Genomic DNA, 15,175 nt, shown 5'->3' with positions numbered 1-15,175 from the left:
TCATAGGGGAGAAATCTCCTTATTATTCAATTTTAATAGAAAAGAGATTATTCCCCATGGATCCCCTCGTGAACTCTGGTCATCAAACCAGCTCTAATAGTTTCTAGAAAAGAAGTAGATAAATCAATGAGTTTTTAAGTGACTAATTGAGAGCATATTTGGTAACTTCTTCCAAACATTTTAAAACATCACTATACTACTACTTAATTACTCTAACTTAGAATTTGAGCACTTTGAGAGTGGTATCTCAATGGCTTGCACTTCTTTGAAGGGCCTTTTTCGCCTTTCACCTAAGGCCTTGTTTGTTTACACAATCTAGCTCTGGATTAGCATGGATTGGAATTAAATCCATGTCAAAATCTATGCCCTAAAATAATTTAACTCTACTTAAAATTTTTTATTCGATTAAACCTATTATGGATTATAACTCAAGGTTTTGGTAGTTTTGTTAACTACGGAAGGCATGGATTCTATCCATAACTTATTAGGTATGGAACAAATCCATGAAGATATTGCACAAGTTTATATTAGAATCCATGAATCAAAAGAATAGCTAGCTTTGAGAGATACATGGATTAAATGATGAATTTAATCCCACCATGGGATTGTGCGTGACATATAGATTCACACAATTCAGACCTGGATTAAATCCATGGCGAGATTTATTCCCTTATAACCGAACAAGCTCTCGCTCTTAATCCATGTGTATTGAGTGAGATTGAGTGGATTTAAATTCCAAATAAATCAAACTTTTTCTTAACTTTTTTCAATCTCATCCGATCCATGTGTAATATGAATAACCGAACGAGGCCTAAGCTGCACAGAAAAAAGTCCAACGCTAATCCTAGAGAAGCGTTGATGTCTCTTTCTATATATGTCGTGCAAAAGCCCAAAGCTAACCGTTGATAAATTAATGAATTTTTTAAGTGACTAATTGAGAGCATATTTGGTAACTTCTTCCAAGCGTTTCAAAACATCACTATACTATTGTTTAATTACTCTAACTTAGAATTTGAGCACTTTGAGAGTGGTATCTCAATGGCCCGCGCTCCCTTGAAAGGACCTTGTTCATCTTCCACCTAAGTTGTACATAAAAAAGTCTAAAGCAAATCCTAGAGAAGCTTTGATGTCTCTTTCTATCTAGGTCGTGCAAAAGCCCAAAGTTAACCCTAGATAAGAGTACTTCTAGCCTCTTCCTACTAGGTATATGTAAGGAACCCAGACGTCTAGGGGTTTTGAATTAGCACTTCTAAAAATCTTGCTCTAAAATAGGTCACAAATAAAACTCTTGAATAAAACATATACAAATAAGTAAACTAGATTGCATAAACTAGATTTTGTCTAAGTGTTGTTATCTCTACAAAAAATAGGGTTGCAACCCAAGTTCCAATCCTATATTATAAACTAAGAATAGTAAAGACTGCAACTTAAATAATCAATGTAAATGTGAAAGTTAAAGACAAAGCTAGAGATGCAAACTACCGTGGACGATGCTGGTATTTTTACCGAGGTATCCGTAACCACGCAACGTCTCGACTAATCCTCGTTGGTGCCCCTACACAAAGTGTAGCCCATGCGAGGGCCAAGCACCACGGTCGAGTAACTCCGTAGAGAGCAATGAGACTTGAAAGGGAAATATACTTACACCTTTTCCTAATTGATTTTGGTGGTTGAATTGCCCAATACAAATAATTGAACTAACTAGTTTGCTCTAGATTATAAGTTCTATAGGTGCCAAAGGTTCACAACAAACTAATAAAAAGACCAAGAAAGGGTTCAAATTAAAAGAGCAAAAGACAACCGAAGTGTGCCCTGGTCTGGCGCACCGGACTGTCCGGTGTGCCACCGGACAGTGTCCGCTGCACCAGGGAACCCGACTCCGAACTTGCCACCTTCGGGAATTCTGGGAGCCGCTCCGCTATAATTCACCGGACTGTCCGGTGTAGCACCGGACTGTTCGGTGTGCCAGCGGAGTAACGGCTACACAGCGCCAACGATGGTCTGCAAGAACAATAAATGCGCTACAGTGCGCGCAGAAGTCAGGACAGGCGCTAGAAGGCGCACCAGACAGTGAACAGTGACTGTCCGGTGCACCACCGGACTGTCCGGTGGCCCAGTTGTCAGAAGCTCCAACGGTCGGAACCCAACGGCCTGGTGACGTGGCTGGCGCACCGGACAGTGTCCGGTGGCACACCAGACTGTCCGGTGCGCCATACGACAGAAGCCCTCACCAACGGTTCTTTTGGTGGTTGGGGCTATAAATACCCCCAACCACCACACTTCAATGCATCCAAGTTTTCAGCCTTCACACCTCATACAAGAGCTATAACATTCAATACAAGACACAACCAAAGAGATTAAATCCTCTCCCAAGTCCAAAGACAATTCCAATCAAATAGTGACTAGTGAGAGAGATACTTGTGTTCTTTTGAGCTCTTGCGCTTGGATTGCTTTTCTTCTTCATTCTTTCTTGATTCCAACTCAATTGTAACTAAGGCAAGAGACACCAATTGTGTGGTGGTTCTTGTGGGGACTTAGTGTCCCATTTGATTGAGAAGAGAAGCTCACTCGGTCTAAGTGACTGTTTGAGAGAGGGAAAGGGTTGAAAGAGACTTGGTCTTTGTGACCACCTCAACGGGGAGTAGGTTTGCAAGAACCGAACCTCGGTAAAACAAATCACCGTGTCATTCTCTTTATTTTGCTTGTGATTTGTTTTTGCCCTCTCTCTCTCGGACTCGTCTATATTTCTAACGCTAACCCCGGCTTGTAGTTGTGCTTAAAGTTTGTAAATTTCAGATTCGCCCTATTCACCCCCCTCTAGGCAACTTTCAATTGGTATCAAAGCCCGGTTCTTCATTAGAGCCTAACCGCTCAAAGTGATGTCGGGAGATCACGCCAAGAAGGAGATGGTGACCGGCGAGAAGCCCGCCACAAGCCACGGGAAGGCTCCATCAAGGGAGTCCGGCAACAAAAAGAAGGAGGGACCCCCTTCACGCATTAGGACGCACAAGAGTGGCGAGAAGAAGAAGAAAATGAAGAAAGTGGTCTACTACGAGACCGACTCTTCATCGCCCTCTACATCGGGATCTAACGTCGCGTCCATCACTTCTAAGCGCCAAGAGCGCAAGAAGTATAGTAAGATCCCTCTACGCTATCCTCGCATTCCTAAACATACTCCATTACTTTCCGTCCCATTAGGCAAACCACCGACATTTGACAGTGAAGATTATTCTAGGTGGAGTGATATGATGAGATATCACCTAACCTCACTCCACAAAAGCATATGGGATGTTGTTGAGTTTGGAGTACAGGTACCATCCGTAGGGGATGAAGATTATGATCAGGACGAGGTGGCCCAAATCGAGCACTTCAACTCTCAAGCAACCACTATACTCCTCACCTCTCTAAGTCGAGAAGAGTATAATAAGGTGCAAGGGTTGAAGAGTGCCAAAGAGATTTGGGACGTACTTAAGACTGCACACGAAGAAGATGAGGTGACCAAAATCACCAAGCGGGAAACGATCGAGGGGGAGCTCGGTCGCTTCATGCTTCACCAAGGGGAGGATCCACAAGCAATGTACAATCGGCTCAAGACATTGGTGAACCAAGTGCGCAACCTCGGGAGCACCAAATGGGATGACCATGAAATGGTCAAGGTTATTCTTAGATCACTCGTATTTCTTAACCCTACTCAAGTTCAATTAATTCGTGGTGATCCAAGATATAAACTAATGTCTCCCGAGAAAGTGATAGGAAAATTTGTGAGCTTTGAATTGATGATCAAAGGCTCCAAGAAAATCATCGAGCAAGGCGCCACCTCAACACCCGAGGTGCAACCCGTCGCATTCAAGGCGACGGAAGAAGAAAAGAAAGATTCTACACCAAGTAGGATCCCCAACGATGCCTCCAAGCTCGACAATGAGGAGATGGCGCTCATCATCAAGAGCTTTCGCCAAATCCTCAAGCAAAGGAGGGGGAAAGACTACAAGTCCCGCTCCAAGAAGGTTTGCTACAAATGTGGTAAGCCCGGTCATTTTATCGCTAAATGCCCCTTGTCGAGTGATAGTGACAGAGATAACGACAAGAAGGGAAAGAGGAGAGAAAAGAAGAGGTACTACAAGAAGAAGGGCGGCGATGCTCATGTTTGCCGGGAGTGGGACTCCGACGAGAGCTCCACCGACTCCTCCTCCGAGGAGGACGTCGCCAACATCGCCGTCACCAAAGGACTCCTCTTCCCCAACGTCGACCACAAGTGCCTCATGGCAAAGGACGACAAAAAGAAGAAGGTAAAATCAAGATCCTCCACTAAGTATGCAACCTCTAGTGATGAAGATAATTCTAGTGATGAGGAGGATAACTTGCTCACTCTTTTTGCCAATCTTAACATGCAACAAAAGGAGAAATTAAATGAATTGATTAGTGCTATTAATGAGAAGGATGAACTCTTGGATAGCCAAGAGGACTTCCTTATTAAGGAAAACAAAAAGCATGTTAAGACTAAAAATGCTTATGCTTTGGAAGTAGAAAAATGTGAAAAATTGTCTAGTGAGCTAAGCACTTACCATGATGTTATTTCCAACCTTAGAAATGAAAATGCCAAACAAATTGCTAAGGTTGAGAAGTCAAATATTTGTGATGATTCAATTGTCAATCTTAAAAATGATAATGCTAGTTCAATTGCTAAGATTGAAAAATTGAATGCCTCTCTTGCTAGCCTTAGAAATAAGAATGAAAAATTAATTGCTAAGGCTAAGGAATTAGATGTTTGCAATGTTTCTATTTCCAATCTTAGAGATGAGAATGACATTTTACATGCTAAGATTGTTGAATTAAATACTTGCAAACCCTCTACATCTACTGTTGAGCATGTTACTATTTGCACTAGATGTAGATGAAAGCATCTAGGCCCCTGGTTGGTTTTAGTGATTAATGACAACATAATATTATATGTGACTAACGTGTGTTTTGCAGAGACAAATGGTAAGTTAGGTCGCATGACAGGTAGAAGTACTACAATGTGAAAACAATCCCGGAGATAAGAACTCGAAGCGACGGCTAAAACAACGAAACAAAAGGTGAAGGTCTACGGAGTCCGAGTGTCAAGGAGATGTGGACACTCGCGGTTTAGTTAGGTCTTTTATTCTTTTTTAGCCGTACTATAAAGAGGGGTTGTCGATGAGTAGTTTGACCAAGAGAGTTCTAGTGTAGTGTTGGTGCACAATCACACTCACATACAATGCTAGGTGTCACTCTAGAACTCACACACAAGTTAGAACGAAAACCGATTTGAAAATCAGTTGAAAATCAAGAGTTAGGGTTTCTGGCCCTGGGGCACCGGACTGTCCGGTGTGCACCGGACTGTCCGGTGCACCCTCTGCCAGGTGGGGCCAGGCTGGTCCAGTGGAGAGGCATTCCCTCCGCAGAAACCCGAGAGCGCCTGTTTCAGAGTTGAATTTTAGTGGCACACCGGACATCGCACCGGACTGTCCGGTGTGCACCGGACAGTGACTGTTCACTGTCCGGTGTGCCATGAGTCCAACGACTAGCTGTCAGAACTAGCCATTGGAATCGACCATTGGCGCACCGGTGGCGCACAGTTGGCGCACCGGTGGCGCACCGGACTGTCCGGTGCGCCAGTGCGCAGAAAGTTGCCTGTAACGGCTAGTTGGTGGGTGAGGGCTATTTATACCCCTTCCACCCACCATATTCAATGTCTTGCACTCCACATTTATTCCAGCACATTGCTAGAGCATTGCAAGCACCAAAAGCCTAGTGAGGAGATTAGAGAATCTTAATTCACGTTTTGTTCCTCATTAGCGCTAGCGAGAGCCACCTAGAGCACACACCACTTGCATTAGGCTTCTCTTGGTCAAGCGAAAGTCTACGGCTTGTTACTCTTGGTGATCGGCATCACCTAGACGGCTTGGTGGCGTTGGGAGCTCGGTGATCACCGTGAAGATCTTGTTGGTGACCCGACTCAAGTTTGTAAGCGGTCTCGAGGGATCCACCGCACCGGAGTGGCAAAGGATCATCTCGTAGTGAGCACTTGGTTCTTGCGAGGACCAAGGGGGAGCGATACCCTTGCGCGGGTGCTCCAACGAGGACTAGTGGAGAGTGCCGACTCTTCGATACCTCGGGAAAAATTGGAGGAGTCTTCTAAACTTTGCTTTACATTCCGCACTTAATTCAAGCACTTTACATTGTGTATTTGTTTAGGAAGTATTTGAAGTATTGTCTTAGCATTGTTGCATTTCTAGTATTATATTCTTAGTGCTAGTTGTTGGGGTGAAGTTGGGCTCTTGCTTAGCTCTTGCTTAGTCTTTAATTAGTGTTGATTTTTAGAAAAGCCCAATTCACCCCCCTCTTGGGCATCGTGATCCTTTCAATTGGTATCAGAGCCTTGTTGCTCATAGATTAGCTTAATCGCTAGAGTTACGATGTCCGGTGGGGATGGACCTCCTCCCGTTTTTGATGGTGACGATTTTCCTTATTGGAAAATTCGTATGGAAGCATACTTAGAGGCTATAGACATTGGTGTCTATAAAGCCGCCACACAAGGATTCCCCGAACCTAGAGATCCCACAAATCTTGTAGGTGATGAGTTCAATTATGAGAAATGGAATGCTAAGGCCAAAAACACCCTTTTTAGAGGCCTTTGCAAAGATGTGTTCAATAGAGTAAGAAATCATAAAAATGCTCATGATTTGTGGATGGACATTTGTGCTCTACACGAAGGAACTAGAAGTGAACGTGAGGAAAGATATCACATAGCCATGAGAAAGTTAAATTCTTTTGAAATGCTTACTAATGAAAATGCAAATGCTATGTACTCACGTCTCAATATTCTTGTAGAGGAAGTTAATGGATTGGGGCTTACTCAAATCTCACAACCGGATGTTGTGAGGAAGATTCTCAGTGTCCTCCCAATAGACAAATATGGACACATTGTCACTGTGCTACATCAAATGGATCTTTCAGTTACCACACCTACACAAATTTTGGGAAAGATCAATGCCCATGAAATGTACATGCACATCAACGACAAAGAAGAATCATCTTCTAAAAGAAAGGATTTGGCTCTCAAAGAAAATCATGAAAGAAAAGGAAAAGCAAAAATACAAGTTGAGGAAGAATCCTCAAGTGATGATGACCTTGATGCAAACATTGCCTTGATGGTAAGGAAGACCACCAAGATGTTGAAGAAGCTAAATAGAGAAGGCATCAAATTTGATTCAAGGAAGAAGAAATTCTTTTCCAACAAAAGAAAGCCCATTTCTGAGATGGACTGCTACAACTGTGGTGAGCTCGGTCATCTTGCTCATCAATGCAACAAGCCCAAGAAGAATAAGTTCAAGGGCAAGAAAGAAGATGACAACGATGATGAAAAGAAGGAAAAGAAATTCTTCAAGAGGAAGGATGGGAAGCAAAAGAGGTTCCACAAGAAGAAGAATGGAAATGCATATATTGTTGGCGACTGGCTCACCGACATCGAATCATCAAGTGGGTCTTCTTCAAGTGAAGAAGAGGATGATGAAAAAGTTGCCGCCATCGCCGGGGACTTCTCTTCACCACCACCATCACCATCATCAATTCCTCACCTATGCCTCATGGCTAGGGGTGAACGGAAGGTACAAAATGATATCAATATTGCTGATGATAGTGATAGTGATAGTGATGAGGAATTTGCTTCACCTTCATATGATGAGTTAGCTGACTTGCTTAAAGAATATACTCAAATCATTAGAAAGTCAAAAGCTAAATGTGATAGGTTGAAAAATGAAAATGAATCTTTAAATGCCAAATATGACATAGTTATAAAGGCTAGTGATGAAATAAAAGAAGAGAATAAAACTATGTCATCAACTATAAATGAGATCACAAACTCCCTAAAAGATGCTAAGGAAAAATATGACAAATTAAATGAAGCTAATAGGGAGTTGCAAAATAGACTAGTAAAGATCAAGGAAGACTATACTCAAATTAAATTTGATCATGACAATCTTCTTGTTGAAAATGAACTTTTATCTTGCAAAACACATGAGGCTATTAACCCTGTTGTTAAGTTTGATGTAGCAACCTCATGTGATGATTTGAGTCAAGAAGAGCAAACTAGTCTACATGCTGAATTGACTGAAAAAGTTGAAGTCCTGACTTTAGACAACCAAAAATTGAAGAATTACTTGACTGATGCAACTACTAGAGGAAAGGTTGCTATTGAGAACAATGATTTCAACAATGAGTTGGCAGTGGATAATCAAAGGCTTAAAAATGAGGTCAAGAAACTAAAAAGTAAAAATGAACACCTTGCAACAAGTGTGCAAAAGTTCAACAAGGGTCAATACCTCCAAAATGAGCTGCTTATGAACACTGTTATGAAAAACAACAAGAGTGGTATTGGATACAATGCTTTTGTGCAAAAGAAAGCTACCACTCAATACAAGCCGAAGCAGACTCACAAGCCTATCAAATGCTTTGAGTGTGGAAATGAAGGTCATTTTGCCCACAACTGCAAAGCCAAACCACCAACTCCCTTGCCTAAGCACTCAAGACCATTTGCTTTCAATGCTCATTATGTTCTAAGAAAGGTTGCAAATGGAAAGGTTAAAGTTACATTCCTAGGTCCACCAAACAAAAGTAGACCTAGACAAATCTGGGTGGCAAAGTCCTTAATTGAGAGAGTCACTGGTCCTATGCAATATAGGGCCCTCAAAACTCAAGCTTGAATTGTCTGTGGATGTAGGTGAACTACAAGACCGGTGGGAGCCATTGGGTTATTGACAGTGGATGCACACAACATATGACAGGCAACCCACGGATGTTCACCTCACTGGATGAGAATGTTGATGGTCAAGATAAAATCACATTTGGAGACAATTCAAAAGGAAAAGTGCAAGGACTTGGCAAGGTGGCAATCTCAAATGATTTATCAATATCAAATGTTCTCTTAGTTGCACCTTTGAGCTTCAATTTATTATCAGTGGGTCAACTTTGTGATCTTGGACTTCAATGCTTATTCACTCCAACAGAGGTTATTGTAACAAAGATGGATGATGAATCAATGGTGTTCAAAGGTTTTAGGTACAACAACCTCTACTTAGTGGATTTCACTTCAGAAGATGCAGACTTAAGAACTTGCCTCTTCACCAAAGCTTCACTTGGATGGCTCTGGCATAGGAGGCTTGCACATGTTGGGATGAACACACTCAAGAAGGTATTAAAGAAAGATATGGTTAGAGGATTAAAGGATGTGGTGTTTGAAAAAGACAAGCCATGAAGTGCATGTCAAGCTGGAAAGCAAGTTGCTAATACACATCCTACTAAAGCTTTCATGTCAACATCAAGGCCACTGGAACTACTTCATATGGATTTATTTGGACCTACAAATTATGTCAGTGCCGGTGGCAACCTCTACTGTCTAGTGATTGTTGATGACTTCTCAAGATACACTTGGGTGTTCTTTCTCCATGACAAATCTGAAGTTGCATCTATATTCAAGAAGTTTGCCAAGAAAGCACAAAATGAATTTGACTGCAAGATCAAGAAGATTAGAAGTGACAATGGCAAAGAATTTGACAACACCAACATTCATGAGTACTGTGATGAAATTGGGATCAAGCATGAAGTATCTGCCACATACACACCTCAACAAAATGGAGTTGTTGAAAGGAAAAATAGGACCTTGATCACTCTTGCAAGAACAATGACTGATGAGTATAACACACCGGAGAGGTTTTGGGCCGAAGCTGTCAACACTGCTTGTTATGCATCAAACAGGCTATTTCCTCACCGGCTACTTGCGAAGACTCCTTATGAACTGCTAAATGGGAAAAAGCCAGACATCTCTTTCTTCCGGGTGTTTGGGTGCAAATGCTACATCTACAAGAAACGCCATCACCTAGGGAAGTTTCAAAGACGTTGTGATATTGGTTTTCTTTTGGGTTATTCATTAAAGTCCAAAGCATATCGAGTATTCAACCATGCCACTGGCGTGGTAGAAGAAACATATGATGTGGAATTTGATGAGACTAATGGCTCCCAAGGAGCACTTGAAAACTTTGATGATGTAGGTGATGAGCCACTTAGGGAAGCAATGAAGAACATGCCTATTGGAGCTATCAAACCAAAAGAAGATGAAGAAGAGGTGCAAATCATTGACAGACCTTCTTCATCAAATGTACCACAAGATGATGAAAAAGATGAGAGGCATGCAAATGAAGATACATTTGTCTCTCATGAACAAGCAAGGGTACAAGCCAAAGATGTTGATGCTCCAGGATCTTCTTCCCAAGTGGTTGACAGGAGAAACTCATCACTACTTCAAGCTCATCCTCAAAACCAAATCATCGGGAGTCCTTCACAAGGGGTTATTACTCGATCACATAGACATGCTTTTTTTATTGAACATCACTCCTTTGTTTCTTGTGTTGAGCCTACTTGTATAGATGAGGCGCTACAAGATCCGGACTGGGTGAATGCCATGCATGAAGAACTTAACAACTTCACCCGTAACGAAGTTTGGACCCTGGAGAAGCCCCCACAAGATGCAAGAATCATTGGAACCAAGTGGGTGTTCAGAAACAAACAAGATGATCAAGGTGTGATTGTAAGAAACAAGGCAAGACTTGTTGCAAAGGGATTCTCTCAAGTTGAAGGCTTAGATTTTGGAGAGACCTTTGCACCGGTTGCTCGACTGGAAGCCATCCGTATCCTACTTGCATATGCATCATGCTATGATATAAAACTTTATCAAATGGATGTAAAAAGTGCATTTTTAAATGGCTTCATAAATGAACTTGTATATGTTGAGCAACCGCCTGGATTTGAAGACCCTAGATATCCTAATCATGCTTATAGGTTGTCCAAGGCGCTATATGGGCTAAAGCAGGCTCCAAGGGCTTGGTATGAGCGCCTTCGTGACTTCCTCATCGAAAAGGGCTTCAAGATCGGGACCGTCGACACAACTCTCTTCACAAAGAAACATAACGGTGATATTTTCATTTGTCAAGTATATGTTGATGATATAATCTTTGGCTCGACAAATGACTGTCATTGCAAGGAATTTAGTGAGTTGATGTCGAAGGAGTTCGAGATGTCAATGATTGGTGAGCTAACATACTTCCTCGGCTTTCAAGTCAAGCAAATGAAAGATGGTAACTTTCTCTCACAAGAGAAGTATACCAAAGACTTGTTGAAAAGGTTCAACATGGAGAAGTGCAAACCAATCAAGACCCCCATGCCTACAAATGGACATCTCGACTTAGATGAGGGAGGTAACCCGGTTAATCAAACTCTCTACCGTTCTATGATTGGTAGTTTATTATACCTTACCGCATCTAGGCCCGATATTATGTTTAGTGTCTGCATGTGTGCTAGATTTCAATCTAATCCTAAGAAAGCTCATCTTCGCGCTGTTAAGAGAATTCTTAGGTATCTCAGGCACACCACAAGTGTTGGTCTGTGGTATCCCAAAGGAGCTACTTTTGATTTAATTGGCTATTCCGATTCGGATTATGCCGGTTGCAAAATTGATAGGAAAAGTACTTCTGGGGGATGCCATCTGCTTGGTAGATCACTAGTTTCATGGACATCCAAAAAGCAAAATAGTGTTGCCTTGTCAACTGCCGAAGCGGAATACATTGTCGCAGGTGCTTGTTGCACACAAATTTTATATATGAAACAAACTCTTCTAGACTATGGCGTAGTTCTAGAAAAGGTACCTTTGTTGTGTGATAATGAGAGTGCTGTTAAAATTGCTAATAACCCTGTACAACACTCTCGCACCAAACACATTGATATCCGTCATCACTTCCTTAGAGATCATGTTGCTAAAGGAGATATCATTTTAGAAGGAGTGAGGTCGGAAGATCAATTAGCGGATATTTTCACTAAGCCACTTGATAAGACCCGCTTTTGCATGTTGAGGAATGAACTAAATATTCTTGATCTCAGAAATTTTATGTAAAATGTCAAATAGTGTTGTCAAGCTTGCATTGCATGTTTAAATTCCTTGTATTGCATCTAGGACTTGTCTAACCTAGTTGAGATAACCGCCAACAAAGCGAGTGAAAAAGCTTAACTCGGGTCAAACCTGACAAGTCTTAGTTTTAAGCTTTTAGCACTTAAATTCTTACTTTTTATGTAATTGTTGGTTCTTGAAATATGCATGAGGTACTGCACTTAGGGGGAGTATTCAAAACTCAAATCACTCATGAAAACCCCTAGTGCAAGCCAAAATGCAAATTTCACCATTTGCCTATTTTCTCTAAAAATTATCTAGCCTATGGCAAAATATTTTGAAAAGTATATGAGGGTGCCAATACCTGTCCCAACAAGTGTTATTTTGTGTGATTATAAGTTGGGATTTGGTTTGGCTGAAAAGTAGATAGAAAAATTCAAAATTTTCCAAACTCCCTCTGTCTGGGCTCACCGGACAGTCCGGTGTGCACCGGACACTGCACTGTGCAATGTCCGGTGCACCGGCAGCCGCGCGCTAAAATCCTTTTTCCTGTGCGCTGTCCGGTGGCTCACCGGACAGCTACTGTGCGCTGTTCGGTGTGCACCGGACATGCACTGTAGACTGTCCGGTGCACCCATATCGCGTTTAAAAAAAAGGACTCCAGCCCGAGACCGAGCCAGAGGCTCATTTCCAGCGCTCTCTCTCTGTCTCTCTGGCGATTCCCTTTCCCCCGCCGGCGACCTTCCCTCTCCGGCGACCACCGTACTCCGGCGACCGTGCTCCTCCTGGGCTTGTCCTCTCCCTCTCGGTGAGCAGCCCATCCATCTCTCCCTCAGTTCTCTCTCACTCTCTGTTCTGGTGAGCAGAGGCTCCCATTTCCACCGTTTGTGAATTTCTTCAAATCCTGTGAATCCCAGTGACTCCAAATGGTGGAATGTGTTCCTATGTGTGCCTTGAACACTCCTGCAGGTTATTAGCTCCTTCGAGAGAGTTTTCACACCTCAAATGCCCATTTCACCGAAAACCTAATTCTCCGCACGCCACGTGCTCGGTGAAATGCCCAAACCAGCCAAAAATGCTCCAATTGAACCCAAATTTGTCAGGACCCCCTGTTGGTACCTCTCCGCTCCGGCCGGTCACTTTGGCGTTCACCTCTCCGGTTCTCAGCTCTGTCTGCCCACAGCCGCCAGTGCCACCAGCATCTGATGTTACCACTACTGCTGTGGCAGTATCTGTGACCACTTCTGTTCCGGTAGCTCCTGCAGCGCGGCCTCAGTCCGAGTCAGTACCAGCTCCAGCTTCTACTGCAGATCCTGGATCCGAGACTGACTCTGACCCTCCGCCGGCGTTCGCTCTGCTGCCTCGACCGCGACCGGATGCGCCCCCGCCGCCTCCTCCTGCTTCAGATGTTTAGGTTCGGGTGCCCTTTTGGTGTTTGACGCCAAAGGGGGAGAGATATGAGTTGTGAGAGCTAGGGGGAGTTAGAGAGTTAGTAGAGAGTCATTTTGATGTAATATATGTGCTTGCCACTCTCTGTACTAGCTTGATGTTTTTGGCTCACAAACTCGATATATACTCTCGTTGCTTATGATTGACTGTGTGTATTATGTTTTCACCTTATATTTTATCACCAGTCTTCTAGTTCTTGTTTCATTGATTTAACTTCACTTTTATATGAACAAGAATCTTATGATGTGTATGCGCTCACTCTTAATATTATGATACACGTTCTTTCTGTCTAAGACTACTGAGTATAACTAACCATCCTTTCTATTGATAGAAACTTAAAAACAAACTTCTCTCACAAAACTTGTAGAGTTGTCATCAATCACCAAAAAGGGGGAGATTGAAAGCATCTAGGCCCCTGGTTGGTTTTAGTGATTAATGACAACATAATATTATATGTGACTAACGTGTGTTTTGTAGAGACAAATGGTAAGTTAGGTCACATGACAGGTAGAAGTACTACAATGTGAAAACAATCCCGGAGATAAGAACTCGAAGCGATGGCTAAAACGACGAAACAAAAGGTGAAGGTCTACGGAGTCCGAGTGTCAAGGAGATGTGGACACTCGCGGTTTAGTTAGGTCTTTTATTCTTTTTTAGCCGTACTATAAAGAGGGGTTGTCGATGAGTAGTTTGACCAAGAGAGTTCTAGTGTAGTGTTGGTGCACAATCACACTCACATACAATGCTAGGTGTCACTCTAGAACTCACACACAAGTTAGAACGAAAACCGATTTGAAAATCAGTTGAAAATCAAGAGTTAGGGTTTCTGGCCCTGGGGCACCGGACTGTCCGGTGCACCCTCTGCCAGGTGGGGCCAGGCTGGTCCAGTGGAGAGGCATTCCCTCCGCAGAAACCCGAGAGCGCCTGTTTCGGAGTTGAATTTTAGTGGCGCACCGGACATCGCACCGGACTGTCCGGTGTGCCATGAGTCCAACGGCTAGCTGTCAGAACTAGCCGTTAGAATCGACCGTTGGCGCACCGGTGGCGCACCGGACTGTCCGGTGCGCCAGTGCGCAGAAAGTTGCCTGTAACGGCTAGTTGGTGGGTGAGGGCTATTTATACCCCTTCCACCCACCATATTCAATGTCTTGCACTCCACATTTATTCCAGCACATTGCTAGAGCATTGCAAGCACCAAAAGCCTAGTGAGGAGATTAGAGAATCTTAATTCGCGTTTTGTTCCTCATTAGCGCTAGCGAGAGCCACCTAGAGCACACACCACTTGCATTAGGCTTCTCTTGGTCAAGCGAAAGTCTACGGCTTGTTACTCTTGGTGATCGGCATCACCTAGACGGCTTGGTGGCGTTGGGAGCTTGGTGATCACCGTGAAGATCTTGTTGGTGACCCGACTCAAGTTTGTAAGCGGTCTCGAGGGATCCACCGCGCCGGAGTGGCAAAGGATCATCTCGTAGTGAGCACTTAGTTCTTGCGAGGACCAAGGGGGAGCGATACCCTTGCGCGGGTGCTCCAACGAGGACTAGTGGAGAGTGCCGACTCTTCGATACCTCGGAAAAAATTGGAGGAGTCTTCTAAACTTTGCTTTACATTCCGCACTTAATTCAAGCACTTTACATTGTGTATTTGTTTAGCAAGTATTTGAAGTATTGTCTTAGCATTGTTGCATTTCTAGTATTATATTCTTAGTGCTAGTTGTTGGGGTGAAGTTGGGCTCTTGCTTAGCTCTTGCTTAGTCTTTAATTAGTATTGATT

Source organism: Zea mays, chromosome 2, assembly GCF_902167145.1.
Source record: "Zea mays cultivar B73 chromosome 2, Zm-B73-REFERENCE-NAM-5.0, whole genome shotgun sequence".
Classification (NCBI taxonomy): Eukaryota; Viridiplantae; Streptophyta; class Magnoliopsida; order Poales; family Poaceae; genus Zea; species Zea mays.
The sequence above is the reverse complement of the archived record's forward strand: the minus strand, read 5'-3'. Positions refer to the sequence as shown.